Raw genomic sequence first — 19,432 nt, forward strand, 5'->3', positions numbered from 1 at the left:
CCTGGGCAACAAGAGTGAAATTCCATCTCGAAAAAAAAAAAAAAAAAAAGATAATGCAGAGTACTTCTATAGAATTTTCATCAGAATCACAAATCAGCATTTTGGCACATTTGCTTTATCCTTGCCTCTTTTTTGTAGGTAGATACACATGTAAATATGCATACATATATACTTAACATTGTTTTTCCTGAGCAATATGATATTTATAGACATAGTATTCTTTTATGATTAAGTACTTCAGCATATATATCCTAAGAATAAGGACATTCTCTTAGTTAACCAGTACACTGATCTACTTTAGAAAATTTTATATTGATACAATACTGATATTTAATGTATGGCCCATATTTAAGTTTTACCAATCATCTTACTAATGTTTTGCATAACAAATTTTTCCAAGATCAAATTCAGGGTCACATTGAATTCAGTTTTCATGTTCCTTTACTCATTTAATCTGGACTAATTCCTTATCTGCAAGACCTTGACTTTTTTGAAGAGTATTGGCCAGTAAGTTTGTGAACTATTCTTCAGGTTGGGTTTGTATTATATTTCCCAGTGATTAGATTAAGATGACACAGTATTGGAGGATACTACAGTTTTTTTCAATCAGTTTTGGTAAATTACATTTTTCGAGGAGTTTACCGATTCTAAGTTTTTTTAATTTATAGACATCAAGTAGTTCATAGTATCCTTCAATTATCTTTTTAATATCTACAATATCTAATGTTTTCTAGTTTCATTCCTGATTTTATTCTAGTTTCTAGTTGTTTGTGCCTTCACTCTTTTTTTCTTGAATTGTCTTACCAGACCTTTGTTATTTTATTTGTCTTTTCAAAAAAGCAATTTTTGGTGGTGGGAATTTTCTCCCTGTGTGTTTTGTTTTGTTTCATTATTTTTGCTATATTGTAGCAAATAGGATCCATATATCAAATACTGTTATTTTATAGGACTTTTTCTTAGAAGTTCTTTATTAAAGATCAATCACCTTCTCTAAAGGGCTAAATAAAAAGGATTCTGGCCGGGCGCAGTGGCTCAAGCCTGTAATCCCAGCACTTTGGGAGGCCAAGGCGGGCGGATCACGGGTCAGGAGATCGAGACCATCCTGGCTAACACGGTGAAACCCCGTCTCTACTAAAAAAAAAAACAAAAAATTAGCCGGGCGAGATGGCGGGTGCCTGTAGTCCCAGCTACTCGGGAGGCTGAGGCGAGAGAATGGCGTAAACCCGGGAGGCGGAGCTTGCAGTGAGCTGAGATCCGCCCACTGCACTCCAGCCTGGGCGACAGAGCGAGACTCCGTCTCAAAGAAAAAAAAAAAAAAAAGGATTCTACAATGGATGAAATAGCGTCATCACTGTATTCAGCTTACTAATGGTCTGGCATCATCTTAATGTAGCAATTTAGAATGAATAACATAATGAATGGAATGTATTTTTTTCGGCAATTTTCATGAACATCATTTCTCATTACCAAGATTTTGAATAACAATGAATTATGGTAATAGTATCAGAAAGGTAGCCAGTTTTCAGGGTAAATTAAAGTGACGTTGATAAGCATTAAAGGATCTCACTGACATTCTTTTTTTGGAAATTTAGGACTCTGACAAGACTTGAAAGCCAGTCCACCTCATAGAGAGGTGAGGTGAATGCATACCAATACCTCAGGCAAAGTTTTCTTGAAAAGTATGTCAGAATACACAACCAGCAACCCAATTTTCTATGCTGTAGAACAAGAATCAGCTTTTTCTGTTAAGGACCAAATGGTAAACATTTTGGGCTTTGGGAGCCACACATTTTTGCCTTAACTACTCAACTCTGTTGTAACATGAAAGCCACCATGGATGGTATATGAATAGGTGAATGTGGCTGTGTTTCAATAAAGTTTTATTTACAAAAACAGGTGTTGGGCCAGATTTGGTTCTCAGGCTGTAGTTTGCCAACCCCTACATTATAAAACTAAGAGGAGAGTTGATACCTCTTCCACAGAATAAAAGTCTGTTTGAAGGTTATTTTTAGTGACCAGTAGAAGTATAGGCCAGTAGCAAGAAATAGTTTTACATGGGAAAGGTAATCTTCAGGGTATTTTTTTCTTTTTTTTTTATTTTGTTTTTTCTTTTCTTTTCTTTTCTTTTTTTTTTTTTTAATTTTTATGTTTGTATTTAGTTCCCACAAGCAGACAGGGCATTTTTTTTTAAACTATGTGTTACTAGAGAAAAATGTTACAGTTCCATTAAATTGTTCTGTTTGTGTCACCTGAATGGAAGTTCTGGGAAGAGAATGGTTGCAAGGATTAGATGCAACTTTATAGCTTGATATTCAATGGGAAAGAAGCTGTTCTGGGTGGAATAGGAACAAGAAGGTAAACTTAAAAGAGCAGCTGGTGAACACAACTTTGAGAAGAAAGGACAAAGAAAGGGGACCAAGACGAAAATCGGGTTTGTGGAAAACTAGAATACCAAAGATAAACTTTGGAATTTTACCTAGAGCTTCCCTTTTCTCACCCCATTCCAGATACCAGGATAGGGCCTATTTTAATTCCTAAATGAATCATGGAAGGATAATAAAGACAAAATAAGAGAATGTCCTAATGTTACTCAAGCAGGAATAAGCGTTGCCCTTCCCTGCCGTGTATCACAAAAACTGTGGCCATGGTAGCATATTGTGTTATCTCGCTCCCATTTATGCATTTCAGGAGGAACTTTGCTAATAAAGTATCTTGTTCTTCTGAGAATACAGTGCTAAGCCTACAGGAACTGAAGTAGCCTAAAGGTCATTCAATGTTTGTACAGGGACAGACTTAGCTACAATAAAGTATATAGGCTGCCTGATAACGAATTAACAAGCAGCACAATTGAACTAAGTCGCAGAAATAAACCTTGATACGAAATCTCTCCTTATTGGTGTGAAAGCAAATGATGAAGCAAAGAGTTGGACTAAAAAGAGGAAATGTAAATCCATACTTGAAAAGAACAATTTAATAAATTAGTTTTATACCGGTTCAACCATATTATTTAATATTCAGATCCAGCGAGTTCAGGTTTTCAAATTTTTGGCGAATCAAGGCATCCAAACTTGCTGAGCTTCTGTAGTCATATGCCATACACATTCACGCTACATCATAGAGACTATTGTGTGTGAATAGTTACAGGTGCCCCATACTAATTAAAAAGATAAAATATATTTATGATAAGTGAATAATGTTTTTGTCATTTCGAACTAAAATGGAATGATCAAGTGGGACAACTTATATACAAAGCAAAAAAAAAATCTGAAATCATCCTGAATTTTATGTGTCAAGAACTGTAAAGAATCTTGAGATTTTTGCCCTCCTAATTATATGCCAACAAGTTAGCCTATCATAGATTGATTCATGTATAGCAGCAGAAAACATGAGACAAAGGACCTTATTAATGGTAATGTTATCATTTGTTCTCTTTCCTTGAGCCCAGATTTCCACAGCCCAACATAAAAAAGGCCAGGCTCACACTAGTGGATTGCAATACAGGAGAAAAACTCTGTGCTTAGGGATCCAAAATATTTTATAATAGATAGCAAGGTTTATCCACCGATGCTGTAACCTGTTCTTTGCTCCAAAGAGAGACATATCTCTGTTTTCCCAGGCTTTTCCCTAATATGAACATCCTTGAAAAGATAGTCTGTAACAAAGACAGTCAGGGTTTCTGCTCACAAACCTTTCAGAAATGCAAGAGACGCATGAAGAATTGTCTCTCAACAGTATGTCTTATAGAGAACTTGCTTTCATTGCAGTTTATTTCCTCAATAATTTTACTGATCTTTATTGCTAGTGCTTCCAAAGATACCTCTTGTTGTGTTATAATGCTTCCCATTATAACATCAGAGATGCCATATTTAATATTGATTGTAACTTGTGTCTGGAATTATAAGTCCAATATTAGGGAAATAATATACTCAGTTTGCAGATCAGGAGAGACAGATTTTGTGCTTTGTGCTAACATTGCTGACCTAAACAAGCTTTTGTTAGGGTTAGTGGAGTCAAAGTAACAGTTGATTTCACATTCTTTCAGAGACATGTTAACCATCAGCTTGTATAAATCTTTAGTTCTATTATGCCAAATGTTTATAAAGATCCTGCAGCCAAATACATAGGGTTGCCAGATGAAATGCAGAATGCCCAGTTAAATTTGGATTTCAGGTAAATAGTAAATGATATTTCAATATATCTGGTGCAACCCTATCAAATAACATACTAAAGCATCAAGTTTAACTGTATTTTACATATTTTTGTATGTGAGGTATTAATATATCTTGGATACAGAAAAGAATTCCTTGGTCAAGAAGAAAACAAATTTCAAGCTTATTCTTATGTGGAAGCAGGGCCTTTTGGAAACATGGCTTTACTTAAAATGCATGCACTATTATTGATGGTTCTAACCTAGAGCAAAAAAATCCAAGTTGATATGGTGACTCTGCTATTCAGTTACTTAGTATTCTGTAATACTGCTCATTTAAATTCATCACATTAACATGTCTTTCCTGGCTGGGCATAGTGGCTCACACTTGTAATCCCAGCACTTTCGAAGGTGGAAGTGGGAGGATCACTTGAGGCTGGGAGTTTACAACCAGCCTGAGCAACATAGTGAGATCCTGTCTCTGTTTAAAAAAAATTGTGTCTTTCCTTGAACTATAAAATGGAACTCTGCTTCTATGAGGTTAGCCTCTTTTTTCTTTGTCTAACTTCTCTCCCACCTTGTAGTTGCCTGTTTATGTTTTTGAGTTCATAGCAACAGGTTTGTTACTAATACTTTATTGAAATTATGGTGATTCTTCCAGGACCACTGCCTGTAAGCCCAAGAACTCATCTAAAAATTGAAAGGAGACCTTCATAGCTGGATAGACTATATTGTGCTCTTGGAAATGAAAAGTTTTGTTTGTTTGTTTTTCCCACAGAATGTTTATAGATGGACCATAGTAATTTATTTATATTTTTACTTAATAAACATGTGTATAGCAATTATTATCTGTGTAAGGCACTAATTGCTTTATGAATGTTAACTCATTTAATCATCAATACAATCTCATGAAGTAAATACTTTGTCATTCCCATTTTATAAAAGAAATATTGAGGTTATAGAAAGGTGAAATAACTTAGCCAAAGTTGCATGACTTGTACATGGTAGTGACTGGATGGGAACCTAAGCAGTAGATGCAGACCTAATATTTCTACATTTCATCTCTCTCCCATGAATTTGCAAAATATTCAAAATGAAGTGTAAGTTAAGACTTCAAACAAAATAGTAGTACAAACTTTTAACATTAGAATACCATTTATTATGATGCTGGTTTGCTATACTGTTTATGTTTTACAAGCAAAGAGAAATACAATCTCAAACATAGTTTTCAGTGTCAACTTGGTGGTATAAAATATAGTTTTGGATTTTTTTCCAATTGAATTAGAGAACATGCCATTTGCTGTATTCACTGGAATTAATCATAAAAAAAAATACTGTGGAACACTAAGTATGCTGCCAATGGTCTGATAGCTAGGAAATCAAAATGTTTGTTGATAGCACCACCAAAGTAGAAGATTCAAAGGCATAGATGTTACCTAATATGACACATATAGGTAACTGTGTCCTAAAATGTAATATTGTTGGGGAGGGCGGGGATAACAAATTTTGAGTGTAACAGATTTTATGTAACACAAATTAACCGTTAACAATTTTAATGTGTACAATTCAGTGGCATTTAATATAGTCACAGTGTTGTGTAACCATCACCTCTGTCTTATTTCAAGACATTTACATCACTCCAAAAGGAAACCTTGTACACATTAAGGAATTACTCCCATGTCCCCTTTCCCCATTCCCTGGCAAGGGCTAGTCTCATTTACTGATCTTGGATGTTTCATATAAATGTAACCATACAACATTTTGTATCTGGTTTCTTTCACTTAGAATAATGTACCAAGTTACATCCGTGTTTTACATGTATCCATATAATGAATTCTTTTTATTATACTTTAAGTTCTGGGGTACATGTGCACAACATGCAGGTTTGTTACGTATGTATAGTTGTGCCATGTTGATGTGCTGCACCCATCAACTCGTCACCACCCATCAACTCGTCATTTACATCAGGTATAACTCCCAATGCAATCCCTCCCCCCTCCCCCCCATAATAGGCCCCGGTGTGTGATGTTCCCCTTCCCGAGTCCAAGTGATCTCATTGTTCAGTTCCCACCTATGAGTGAGAACATGCGGTGTTTGGTTTTCTGTTCTTGTGATAGTTTGCTGAGAATGATGGTTTCCAGCTGCATCCATGTCCCTACAAAGGACACAAACTCATCCTTTTTTGTGGCTGCATAGTATTCCATGGTGTATATGTGCCACATTTTCTTAATCCAGTCTGTCACAGATGGACATTTGGGTTGATTCCAAGTCTTTCCTATGGTGAATAGTGCCGCAATGAACATATGTGTGCATGGTCTTTATAGCAGCATGAGTTATAATCCTTTGGGTATATACCCAGTAGTGGGATGGCTGGGTCATATGGTACATCTAGTTCTAGATCCTTGAGGAATCGCCGTACTGTTTTCCATAATGGTTGAACTAGTTTACAATCCCACCAACAGTGTAAAAGTGTTCCTGTTTCTCCACATCCTCTCCAGCACCTGTTGTTTCCTGACTTTGTAATGATTGCCATTCTAACTAGTGTGAGATGGTATCTCATTGTGGTTTTGATTTGCATTTCTCTGATGGCCAGTGATGACGAGCATTTTTTCATGTGTCTGTTGGCTGTATGAATGTCTTCTTTTAAGAAATGTCTCTTCATATCCTTTGCCCACTTTTTGATGGGGTTGTTTGTTTTTTTCTTGTAAATTTGTTTGAGTTCTTTGTAGGTTCTGGATATTAGCCCTTTGTCAGATGAGTAGATTGCAAAAATTTTCTCCCATTCTGTAGGTTGCCTGTTCACTCTGATGGTAGTTTCTTTTGCTGTGCAGAAGCTCTTTAGTTTAATTAGATCCCATTTGTCTATTTTGGCTTTTGTTGCCATTGCTTTTGGTGTTTTAGACATGAAGTCCTTGCCCATGCCTATGTCCTGAATGGTATTACCTAGGTTTTCTTCTAGGGTGTTTATGGTATTCGGTCTAACATTTAAGTCTCTAATCCATCTTGAATTAATTTTCGTATAAGGAGTAAGGAAAGGACCCAGTTTCAGCTTTCTACTTATGGCTAGCCAATTTTCCCAGCACCATTTATTAAATAGGGAATCCTTTCCCCATTTCTTGTTTTTGTCAGGTTTGTCAAAGATCAGATGGCTGTAGATGTGTGGTATTATATAATGATTTATTTTTGTAGCAGAATTCCACTGTATGGGTATACTGCATTATTTTATCTGTTTGTCCATTGATAAACATTTGAGTTCTTTCTACCTATTGACTACTGTAAATAGTTGCTGGTATGAAAATTTGTATACAAATATTTGTTTGAATACCTGCTTTTAGTTATTTGGGGTATATACCTAGGAGTGGAATTGCTGAGTCATATGATAATTCTATGTTTAACTTTTTGAGGAACATCCACACTGTTTTTCACAGCAGCTGCACCACCTTACATTCCCACCAGCAATGTACAAGGATTCTAATTTCTTCATATACTCAGAAACACTTGTTATATTCTGCTTTTTGTTTTAGGGTTTTTGTCATGGCCAACCTAGTAAGGGTGAGATGATATTTTCATTGTAGCTTTGATTTGCAGTACCCTAATGACTAGTGACCTTGGGTACCTTTTCATATGCTTATTGACCATTCATGTATCTCCTTTATAGAAATGTATATTCAGTTCCTTTCGCCGTATTTTAATTGGGTCATTTGTCTTTTTGTTATTGAGTTTTAGTTATTTATATATTCTGGTAACTAGGCCCTTATCTGATACATAATTTACAAATATTTTCCTGTATTCTGTGAGTTGCTTTTTAACTCTCTTGATAATATTCTTTGGTGCACAGGACATCAGGGCAGCAGGAAAAATCTTAAATTTATTTTTCCCCCATTAAAAGAAATCCTGTAAATTAAGATAAATATATTCAGCAGTTATCTTCATGATAAAAATTTTTAAAGATATAACTTAACCCTTGAGAGAAAGTATTGTGCTTATAACTGCTACTAATACAGTTTTCTTGGAATAATTATTACATGCAATGGAAAAGATCCACATGGTAAGGGGGAGAGAAAAGGATTTCTAATCTCAATCTAACTAGTGTATATCTATGTTACCATAGATTCTCATGCCTGATATCAGGATATATTTGATTTTTTTTTTAAATTGAGAGTCCTCAGAGAGACTAAAGCCCAGAAACTTTATATTCAGGAGATCTAGGTTGTATAAACACTTATACAGTCTTGTGTTACTTAATGATTAGGATACTTTCTGGAAAATGCATTGTTAGGTGATTTCATCATTGTGTGAACATCATAGAGTATACTACCCAAAGCTAGATAGTATAGTCTGCTACACTAGATAGTATACAGCCTATTCCTCCTATGCTACAAACCTGTACAGCATGTGACTGTACTGAATACTGTAGGCAGTTGCAACACAGTGGTATTTGTGTATCCAAGCCTCTCTAAACATAGAAAAAGTACAGTAAAGATATGGTATTGTAATTTTAGGGAAGACCATCCTATATGCGATCCATCATTGTCTTAAACGTCATTATGTGGAGCATGGCTGTATGAACTTACTAAATTATCATTGTAACATATTTTGAAAACTACTCAATACTTCAAGAAAATTATTTCATTACTTCACAAAATGACTTTGTGCTGCTTTTCGGTCAGTTCCTACACCCCATAAGCAACTACTGTCTTGATTAGAAATAGAATTTTCATTTGCTTCATTTAACATAATTTCTTTTAGATTAGTCCATGTTGTTGTATATATTTATAGTTCATTTCTCTTTATTGTCGAGTAGTATTTTATGGTGTCGTATACCAGAATTCATTTATCTGTTCCTCTTGACTATTCTGAATAAAGATGCTATGAACATTCTTCCACAGATCTTTTTTGTGAACATAGGTTTTTATTTCTGTTGCTTACATACATAGGAGTAAAATTGCTTGGTCATTGGGTAGATTTATCTTTAACTTAATAAAAATCTTTTTTTCCCAAAATGGCTATACAGTTTTAAACTCCTAACAGTAATGTATGAGAGTTTCAGTTGTTCCACATGCTTGTATTGTTTGGTGTCATTAGTCTTTACCTACTATAGTAGGGGTAAAGTGGAATTTCATTATGGTTTTATTTTGCATTTCTCTGCTGACTCCTGATATTGAGGGTTTTTGTTATGACTTTAGTTTTGCAAAATGTTAAATTAGGTTGCCTTTTATTACTGACTTATTAAGAATATTTATATATATTCTAGTTACAGGTCCATTGTCAAACATATTTATTAAATTCTCCTAGTCTGAGGTTTATATTTTCATTTTCTCAGTGATATATTTTGATGAGAATATCTAAGTACAATTTATCTTTTTTTTCTTTTATGTTTAGTGCTTTTGTGTCCTAAGAAATCTTTGCCCAAGTCATGAAAAATATTATTTTGTATTTATTTTAGAGAGCATTGGAATTATAGATCTTACATTTAGGACCATGGGTCATCTTGAATTAATTTTTTAATTTGGTATAAGGTGTATGGGTCAAGATTCTTTCTTTTTTTTTTTTTTTCTATTCAGGTTTTTGGCATCATTTATTGAAAAGACTTTTCTTTCTCTATTGAATTGCCTTAAAATCTTTGTTGAAAATCAATTGACTAATAAGCATGAGTCTATGTCTTGACCTTTTTTCCTGTTCCATTGGCCTGTTGTACATCTCTATGTTAATAAATACCATGCTAACTTTATTGTTGTAATATTATACTAAGTCTTGCAGCCAGGTAATGGCATAAGTCCTCCAAGGTTTTCTTCTTTTTTGAGATTGTTTTCGCTATTCTAGATCTCTTGCAATTCTATATAAATTTTAAATCAAGTGTTAACAGCTCTTTTAGAATTCGTCTTGCAGGTTTTCTGGCTTTTATTGGAAAACTTTTCCTCCATAGAAAATTTTAAATCATGTCAGTTTCTCTATTTTTTTTAATCCTCTTGAGATTTCAGTTTACATTAAGTAAAATCTATAGATCAATTTAGGGACAATTACCTCTTTAACCATATTGATTCGGACAATTTGTGGGCATGATATAGCTTTCTGTTTAGCTCCCCATTTATTTAGACCTTCAATTTCTCTAAAATCTGCTTTTGTAGTTTTTATGCCTTAAGTTTACTCATAAGCATTTTATATTATCTGATACTATTATAAATGGTTTTAAAATTTTATTTTCCAAATGGTTGCTACTAGGATATAGAAGTATAATTGATTTTTGCATATTGACCTTATACTGTATTGCTTTGCTAAATTTTTTAGGTAGAGTATTGTATAAATCTCAATCAGCTCAAGTTGGTCGATAGCATTGTTTAACCTTGGATTGACAGATTCCCCCCTCTGTTTGAGTACTTTAAAAAGTACCATTATCTTCTGGCCTCTGTAGTCTGATTAAACTTTGTAGTTTATACTATTGTTTATACTATTTCTGTAGTTTATACTATGATTTATACTCAGTTATTTATAATGTTTTTCCCCTCTGGCTGCCTTTAGAATTTTTCACCTTGTCTTTGTTTTCCAGCAGTTTGACTATGATATGCCTTGTTGCAGTTTTGTTGTGTTTGTCGTTTGGATTTTTGTATTTATCTGGCTTAGGATTTGCTGACATCCTTGGGACTCTAGGTTATTTTTACCAGTTTTAAAGAAATTTGCTATTATATCTTCAGTTACATTTTCTTCCCCATTTCTTTCCCTCTCTTCTCCCTCTGGTACTCTAACTATATGTATGTTATATCATTTCTTTTTAATTATTATTATACTTTAAGTTCTAGGGTACATGTGCATAACGTGCAGGTTTGTTACATATGTATACTTGTGCCATGTTGATGTGCTGCACCCATCAACTCGTCAGCACCCATCAATTCGTCATTTTTATCAGGTATTACTCCCAATGCAGTCCCTCCCCCCTACCCCCTCCCCATGATAGGCCCGGGTGTGTGATGTTCCCCTTCCCAAGTCCAAGTGATCTCATTGTTCATTTCTCACCAATGAGTGAGAACATGCGGTGTTTGGTTTTCTGTTCTTGTGATAGTTTGCTGAGAATGATGGTTTCCAGCTGCATCCATTTCCCTACAAAGGATGCAAACTCATCCTTTTTTATGGCTGCATAGTATTCCATGGTGTATATGTGCCACATTTTCTTAATCCAGTCTGTCACAGATGGACATTTGGGTTGATTCCAAGTCTTTGCTATTGTGAATAGTGCCGCAATAAACATACATGTGCATGTGTCTTTGTAGCAGCATGATTTATAATCCTTTGGGTATATACCCAGTAGTGGGATGGCTGGGTCATATGGTACATCTAGTTCTAGATCCTTGAGGAATTGCCATACTGTTTTCCATAATGGTTGAACTAGTTTACAATCCCACCAACAGTGTAAAAGTGTTCCTGTTTCTCCACATCCTCTCCAGCACCTGTTGTTTCCTGACTTTGTAATGATTGCCATTCTAACTAGTGTGAGATGGTATCTCATTGTGGTTTTGATTTGCATTTCTCTGATGGCCAGTGATGACGAGCATTTTTTCATGTGTCTGTTGGCTGTATGAATGTCTTCTTTTAAGAAATGTCTCTTCATATCCTTTGCCCACTTTTTGATGGGGTTGTTTGTTTTTTTCTTGTAAATTTGTTTGAGTTCTTTGTAGGTTCTGGATATTAGCCCTTTGTCAGATGAGTAGATTGCAAAAATTTTCTCCCATTCTGTAGGTTGCCTGTTCACTCTGATGGTAGTTTCTTTTGCCTCTTCACTCTGATGGTAGCTCTTTAGTTTAATTAGATCCCATTTGTCTATTTTGGCTTTTGTTGCCATTGCTTTTGGTGTTTTAGACATGAAGTCCTTGCCCATGCCTATGTCCTGAATGGTACTACCTAGGTTTTCTTCTAGGGTTTTTATGGTATTAGGTCTAACATTTAAGTCTCTAATCCGTCTTGAATTAATTTTCGTATAAGGAGTAAGGAAAGGATCCAGTTTCAGCTTTCTACTTATGGCTAGCCAATTTTCCCAGCACCATTTATTAAATAGGGAATCCTTTCCCCATTTCTTGTTTTTGTCAGGTTTGTCAAAGATCAGATGGCTGTAGATGTGTGGTATTATTTCTGAGGACTCTGTTCTGTTCCATTGGTCTATATCTCTGTTTTGGTACCAGTACCATGCTGTTTTGGTTACTGTAGCCTTGTAGTATAGTTTGAAGTCAGGTAGCGTGATGCCTCCAGCTTTGTTCTTTTGACTTAGGATTGTCTTGGCAATGTGGGCTCTTTTTTGGTTCCATATGAACTTTAAAGCAGCTTTTTCCAATTCTGTGAAGAAACTCATTGGTAGCTTGATGGGGATGGCATTCAATCTATAAATAACCTTGGGCAGTATGGCCATTTTCATGATATTGATTCTTCCTATCCATGAGCATGGTATGTTCTTCCATTTGTTTGTGTTCTCTTTTATTTCACTGAGCAGTAGTTTGTAGTTCTCCTTGAAGAGGTCCTTTACATCCCTTGTAAGTTGGATTCCTAGGTATTTTATTCTCTTTGAAGCAATCGTGAATGGAAGTTCATTCATGATTTGGTTCTCTGGTTGTTACTGGTGTATAAGAATGCTTGTGATTTTTGCACATTAATTTTGTATCCTGAGACTTTGCTGAAGTTGCTTATCAGCTTAAGAAGATTTTGGGCTGAGACAATGGGGTTTTCTAAATATACAATCATGTCGTCTGCAAACAGGGACAATTTGACTTCTTCTTTTCTTAACTGTATACCCTTTATTTCTTTCTCTTGCCTGATTGCCCTAGCCAGAACTTCCAACACTATGTTGAATAGGAGTGGTGAGAGAGGGCATCCCTGTCTTGTGCCAGTTTTCAGAGGGAATTTTTCCCGTTTTTTTTTTTTTTTTTTTTTTTTTTTGAGACAGAGTCTTGCTCTGTCGCCCAGGTTGGAGTGCAGTGGCCGGATCTCAGCTCACTGCAAGCTCCGCCTCCCGGGTTCACGCCATTCTTCTGCCTCAGCCTCCCAAGTAGCTGGGACTACAGGCGCCGCCACCTCGCCCGGCTAGTTTTTGTATTTTTTAGTAGAGACGGGGTTTCACCGTGTTCACCAGGATGGTCTCGAACTCCTGACCTCGTGATCCGCCCGTCTCGGCCTCCCAAAGTGCTGGGATTACAGGCTTGAGCCACCGCGCCCGGCCATTTTTCCCGTTTTTGCCCATTCAGTATGATATTGGCTGTGGGTTTGTCATAAATAGCTCTTATTATTTTGAGGTATGTTCCATCAATACCGAATTTATTGAGCGTTTTTAGCATGAAGGGCTGTTGAATTTTGTCAAAAGCCTTTTCTGCATCTATTGAGACAATCATGTGGTTCTTGTCTTTGGTTCTGTTTATATGCTGGATTATGTTTATTGATTTGCGAATGTTGAACCAGCCTTGCATCCCAGGGATGAAGCCCACTTGATCATGGTGGATAAGCTTTTTGATGTGCTGCTGAATCCGGTTTGCCAGTATTTTATTGAGGATTTTTGCATCGATGTTCATCAGGGATATTGGTCTAAAATTCTCTTTTTTTGTTGTGTCTCTGCCGGGCTTTGGTATCAGGATGATGTTGGCCTCATAAAATGAGTTAGGGAGGATTCCCTCTTTTTCTATTGATTGGAATAGTTTCAGAAGGAATGGTACCAGCTCCTCCTTGTACCTCTGGTAGAATTCAGCTGTGAATCCATCTGGTCCTGGACTTTTTTTGGTTGGTAGGCTATTAATTATTGCCTCAATTTCAGAGCCTGCTATTGGTCTATTTAGGGATTCAACTTCTTCCTGGTTTAGTCTTGGAAGAGTGTAAGTGTCCAGGAAATTATCCATTTCTTCTAGATTTTCTAGTTTATTTGCATAGAGGTGTTTATACTATTCTCTGATGGTAGTTTGTATTTCTGTGGGGTCGGTGGTGATATCCCCTTTATCATTTTTTATTGCATCTATTTGATTCGTCTCTCTTTTCTTCTTTATTAGTCTTGCTAGCGGTCTGTCAATTTTGTTGATCTTTTCAAAAAACCAACTCCTGAATTCATTGATTTTTTGGAGGGTTTTTTGTGTCTCTATCTCCTTCAGTTCTGCTCTGATCTTAGTTATTTCTTGCCTTCTGCTAGCTTTTGAATGTGTTTGCTCTTGCCTCTCTAGTTCTTTTAATTGTGATGTTAGAGTGTCAATTTTAGATCTTTCCAGCTTTCTCTTGTGGGCATTTAGTGCTATAAATTTCCCTCTACACACTGCTTTAAATGTGTCCCAGAGATTCTGGTATGTTGTATCTTTGTTCTCATTGGTTTCAAAGAACATCTTTATTTCTGCCTTCATTTCGTTATGTACCCAGTAGTCATTCAGGAGCAGGTTGTTCAGTTTCCATGTAGTTGAGCGGTTTTGATTGAGTTTCTTAGTCCTGAGTTCTAGTCTGATTGCACTGTGGTCTGAGAGACAGTTTGTTATAATTTCTGTTCTTGTACATTTGCTGAGGAGTGCTTTACTTCCAATTATGTGGTCAATTTTGGAATAAGTGTGATGTGGTACTGAGAAGAATGTATATTCTGTTGATTTGGGGTGGAGAGTTCTATAGATGTCTATTAGGTCTGCTTGGTGCAGAGATGAGTTCAATTCCTGGATATGCTTGTTAACTTTCTGTCTCGTTGATCTGTCTAATGTTGACAGTGGAGCGTTGAAGTCTCCCATTATTATTGTATGGGAGTCTAAGTCTCTTTGTAAGTCTCTAAGGACTTGCTTTATGAATCTGGGTGCTCCTGTATTGGGTGCATATATATTTAGGATAGTTAGCTCTTCCTGTTGAATTGATCTCTTTACCATTATGTAATGGCCTTCTTTGTCTCTTTTGATCTTTGATGGTTTAAAGTCTGTTTTATCAGAGACTAGGATTGCAACCCCTGCTTTTTTTTGTTCTCAATTTGCTTGGTAGATCTTCCTCCATCCCTTTATTTTGAGCCTGTGTATGTCTCTGCATGTGAGATGGGTCTCCTGAATACAGCAGACTGATGGGTCTTGACTCTTTATCCAGTTTGCCACTCTGTGTCTTTTAATTGGAGCATTTAGTCCATTTGCATTTAAGGTTAATATTGTTATGTGTGAACTTGATCCTGCCATTATGATATTAACTGGTTATTTTGCTCATTATTCGATGCAGTTTCTTCCTAGCCTCGATGGTCTTTACATTTTGGCATGTTTTTGCAATGGCTGGTACCGGTTGTTCCTTTCCATGTTAGGGCTTCCTTCAGGGTCTCTTGTAAGGCAGGCCTGGTGGTGACAAAATCTCTAAGCATTTGCTTATCTGTAAAGGATTTTATTTCTCCTTCACTACTGAAACTTAGTTTGGCTGGATATGAAATTCTGGGTTTAAAATTCTTTTCTTTAAGAATGTTGAATATTGGCCCCCACTCTCTTCTGGCTTGTAGAGTTTCTGCCGAGAGATCTGCTGTTAGTCTGATGGGCTTCCCTTTGTGGGTAACCCGACCTTTCTCTCTGGCTGCCCTTAAGATTTTTTCCTTCATTTCAGCTTTGGTGAATCTGGCAATTATGTGTCTTGGAGTTGCTCTTCTGGAGGAGTATCTTTGTGGCGTTCTCTGTATTTCCTGAATTTGAATGTTGGCCTGCCCTACTAGGTTGGGGAAGTTCTCCTGGATGATATCCTGAAGAGTGTTTTCCAACTTGGTTCCATTTTCCCCCTCACTTTCAGGCACCCCAATCAGACGTAGATTTGGTCTTTTTACATAATCCCATACTTCTTGCAGGCTTTGTTCATTTCTTTTTCTTCTTTTTTCTTTTGGTTTCTCTTCTCACTTCGTTTCATTCATTTGATCCTCAATTGCTGATATTCTTTCTTCCAGTTGATCGAGTCAGTTACTGAAGCTTGTGCATTTGTCACGTATTTCTCGTGTCATGGTTTTCATCTCTGTCATTTCGTTTCAGATCTTCTCTGCATTAATTATTGTAGCTGTCAATTCTTCCACTCTTTTTTCAAGATTTTTAGTTTCTTTGCACTGGGTACGTAATTCCTCCTTTAGCTCTGAGAAGTTTGATGGACTGAAGCCTTCTTCTCTCATCTCGTCAAAGTCATTCTCTGACCAGCTTCGATCCGTTGCTGGTGATGAGCTGCACTCCTTTGCAGGGGGAGATGCGTTCTTATTTTTTGAATTTCCAGCTTTTCTGCCCTGCTTATTCCCCATCTTTGTGGTTTTATCTGCCTCTGGTCTTTGATGATGGTGACGTACTGATGGGGTTTTGGTATAGGTGTCCTTCCTGTTTGATAGTTTTCCTTCTAACAGTCAGGACCCTCAGCTGCAGGTCTGTTGGAGATTGCTTGAGGTCCACTCCAGACCCTGTTTGCCTGGGTATCAGCAGCAGAGGTTGCAGAAGATAGAATATTGCTGAACAGCAAGTATACCTGTCTGATTCTTACTTTGAAAGCTTCCTCTCAGGGGTGTACTCCACCCTGTGAGGTGTGGGGTGTCAGACTGCCCCTAGTGGGGGATGTCTCCCAGTTAGGCTATTCAGGGGTCAGGGACCCACTTGAGCAGGCAGTCTGTCCCTTCTCAGGTCTCAACCTCCGTGTGGGGAGACCCACTGCTCTCTTCAAAGCTGTCAGACAGAGTCGTTTGCATCTGCAGAGGTTTCTGCTGCTTTTTTTGTTGTTGTTGTTTAGCTGTGCCCTGTCCCCAGAGGTGGAGTCTACAGAGACAGGCAGGTTTCCTTGAGCTGCTGTGAGCTCCACCCAGTTCGAGCTTCCCAGCGGCTTTGTTTACCTACTTAAGCCTCAGCAATGGCGGGCGCCCCTCCCCCAGCCTCGCTGCTGCCTTACGGTTAGACCGCAGACTGCTGTGTTAGCAATGAGGGAGGCTCCGTGGCCGTGGGACCTTCCTGGCCAGGTGTGGGATATAATCTCCTGGTGTGCCCATTTGCTTAAAGCACAGTATTGGGGTGGGAGTTACTCGATTTTCCAGGTGTTGTGTGTCTCAGTTCCCCTGGCTAGGAAAAGGGATTCCCTTCCCCCTTGCACTTCCCAGGTGAGGCGATGCCTCGCCCTGCTTCAGCTCTGGCTGGTCGGGCTGCAGCAGCTGACCAGAACCGATTGTCCGGCACTCCCTAGTGAGATGACCCCAGTACCTCAGTTGAAAATGCAGAAATCGCCGGTCTTCTGTGTCGCTCGCGCTGGGAGTTGGAGACTGGAGCTGTTTCTATTCGGCCATCTGATGTTATATCATTTTGATACTCTAGTTTTTCAGCACTTTATCCTCTATGCTCTTCAGACTGAATAATTTCTGTTATTCTGTCTTCAAATTCATTAACTGTTTTCTGTAGCGACTAATCTGCTCTTAATCTCATCTAGTAAAATTTCATTTCAGATATTATGTATTTAACTTCTTAAATCTCCGTTTGGTTGTCTTCATGTATAATAGTTCCATTTTTATCCTGAGAAGCCCTGTCTGTTTACTGTTTATGACCAGCTTCTTTCAGTCACTGGGCAATTTATAATCATTGTTTAGAAGTGCTTGCTTAGAATTCTAGTTTCTGATCCAGCATGTAAGAGCTTTGGAAGTTGTTACTCCCATCCTAACCAGAAGAAAGCTGAACGAACTGAAAAATCAACAACTCTTCTTAGATGTATCGGAGAATTAAAGTCACAGGCAAACTCCTGTCCCCAAAATTGGTGAGTCAGATAGCCAGTTACAGAGAATCCCATCTTAATGGAACAAAAACCCATGAACAGAAATCACCACTGTAACCAGTCCTGCAATAGGAAAACTTATAATTGATGAATTCCTGGAGACTCAGTATGGACAGATGAGTTAAAAATTCCTGGCAGGGGTGAAGAGGGTTCTTAGGGGATGCCATACTTTCATGATTTTCACTTCCAAGGGCCCTTCCAGGTTCTTTCAATGAAAATTGCAGAAAAGCCCCTCATACTTCCAGATGGTGGGGAGGGAATGTAGCCATTTTGAAATACATCCAGAACATTCTGTCCTTAACAAAATGTGCTTCAGTAGAAACTATCTTACCAGAGCCTCACTGACCTGGGGGGAAGAGAAATATCCAACTCTAGTCTTTTATATGGGGGAAATAAAATATCCGTTATCATATGTTAATAGAGAATTACAAATTAAAACAAGATAACCACTGTATACATATAAGAATGGCTATAATCCAAAACACTGACAACAGCAAATGTTGGCAAGATGTGGAGCAACAGGAACTCCCATTCATTCCTGGTAGGAACACAAAATAGGATGGCCACTTTGGAAGACACTTTGGTAGTTTCTTACAAAACTGAACATATTCTTATCATATAATCCAGCTATCACACCCCTTGGTGTTTACCCAAATGAATTGAAAATTTATGTCTACACAAAAACCTCCACATACAGCAGCTTTATTCATAATCGTCAAAACTTGGAAGCAACCAAGATGTCCTTCAATAGGTAACTGGATAAACAAACTGTTGTCCATTCATACAATGGAATGTTATTTAGCAATAAAAAGAAATGATCAGTGAAGTCGTGAAAAGACATAGAGGAACCTTGAAAGCATAATGCAGGCTGAAAGAAGCCAGCCTGAAAAATCTACATATACTGTATGATTTCAACTATACGACATTCTAGAAAAAGAAAAACTATGGTGACAGCAAAAAGATCTGGGTTGTCAGGGGCTCTGGGGGACAGAGGGAGGGACAGGTAGGTAGAGCACAGGGGATTTGGGGGGCAGTAAAAATATTCTGTATGATACTAATGGCATATACATGTCATTATATATTTTTCAAACCCCATGTACCACACCAAGAGTGAACCTTAATGTAAATAATGGACTTTAATAATGATATATTAATATTGGTTCATCCGTTGAAACAAATGTACTATAGTAACATGAGATGTGGGAAAGCTGGATGGGTGGTGTGGGGAGGAAGGGCAGTATGGAAACTCTTCATACTTTCTGATCAGTTTTTCTGTAAACCTAAAACTGCTGTAAAAAAAAATAAAGTAACTTTTTAAAAAATTGCCTACTTATTCAGACATTTCAGTTATCTTGGTGTCTCTTTCTATTGGCTGATTTTATCTCTTGATTGCACATTATATTTTCCTGATGCTTTGCCTGTCTAGTGCTTGTTCCTCAGTGCTTGAAAAACTTGCTTCATGTATTTTAACCAATTTTACAGTTGTTTTCAGAAGGAAGAGGGTAAGTTCTACTCTCGTGGTCTCAGTTGACATTAAAATAGAAGTTTTCAGCCCCG

General features: G+C 37.3%; 1 protein-coding gene and 1 non-coding gene across 9 annotated transcripts in view; both read left to right on the forward strand.

Annotated features, from left to right (window-relative positions):
* Window positions 1-19,432, forward strand: part of FAM135A (family with sequence similarity 135 member A) — a 154,044-nt gene that overhangs the window by 89,456 nt on the left and 45,156 nt on the right. The gene's annotated exons all lie outside the window — the stretch shown is intronic.
* LOC115897152 lies at window positions 10,002-10,064 on the forward strand. The gene has a single exon (XR_004057083.1). It is a non-coding gene; the product is annotated as a U7 small nuclear RNA (small nuclear RNA).

This window comes from Rhinopithecus roxellana, chromosome 4 (assembly GCF_007565055.1).
Source record: "Rhinopithecus roxellana isolate Shanxi Qingling chromosome 4, ASM756505v1, whole genome shotgun sequence".
NCBI classification, from domain to species: Eukaryota; Metazoa; Chordata; class Mammalia; order Primates; family Cercopithecidae; genus Rhinopithecus; species Rhinopithecus roxellana.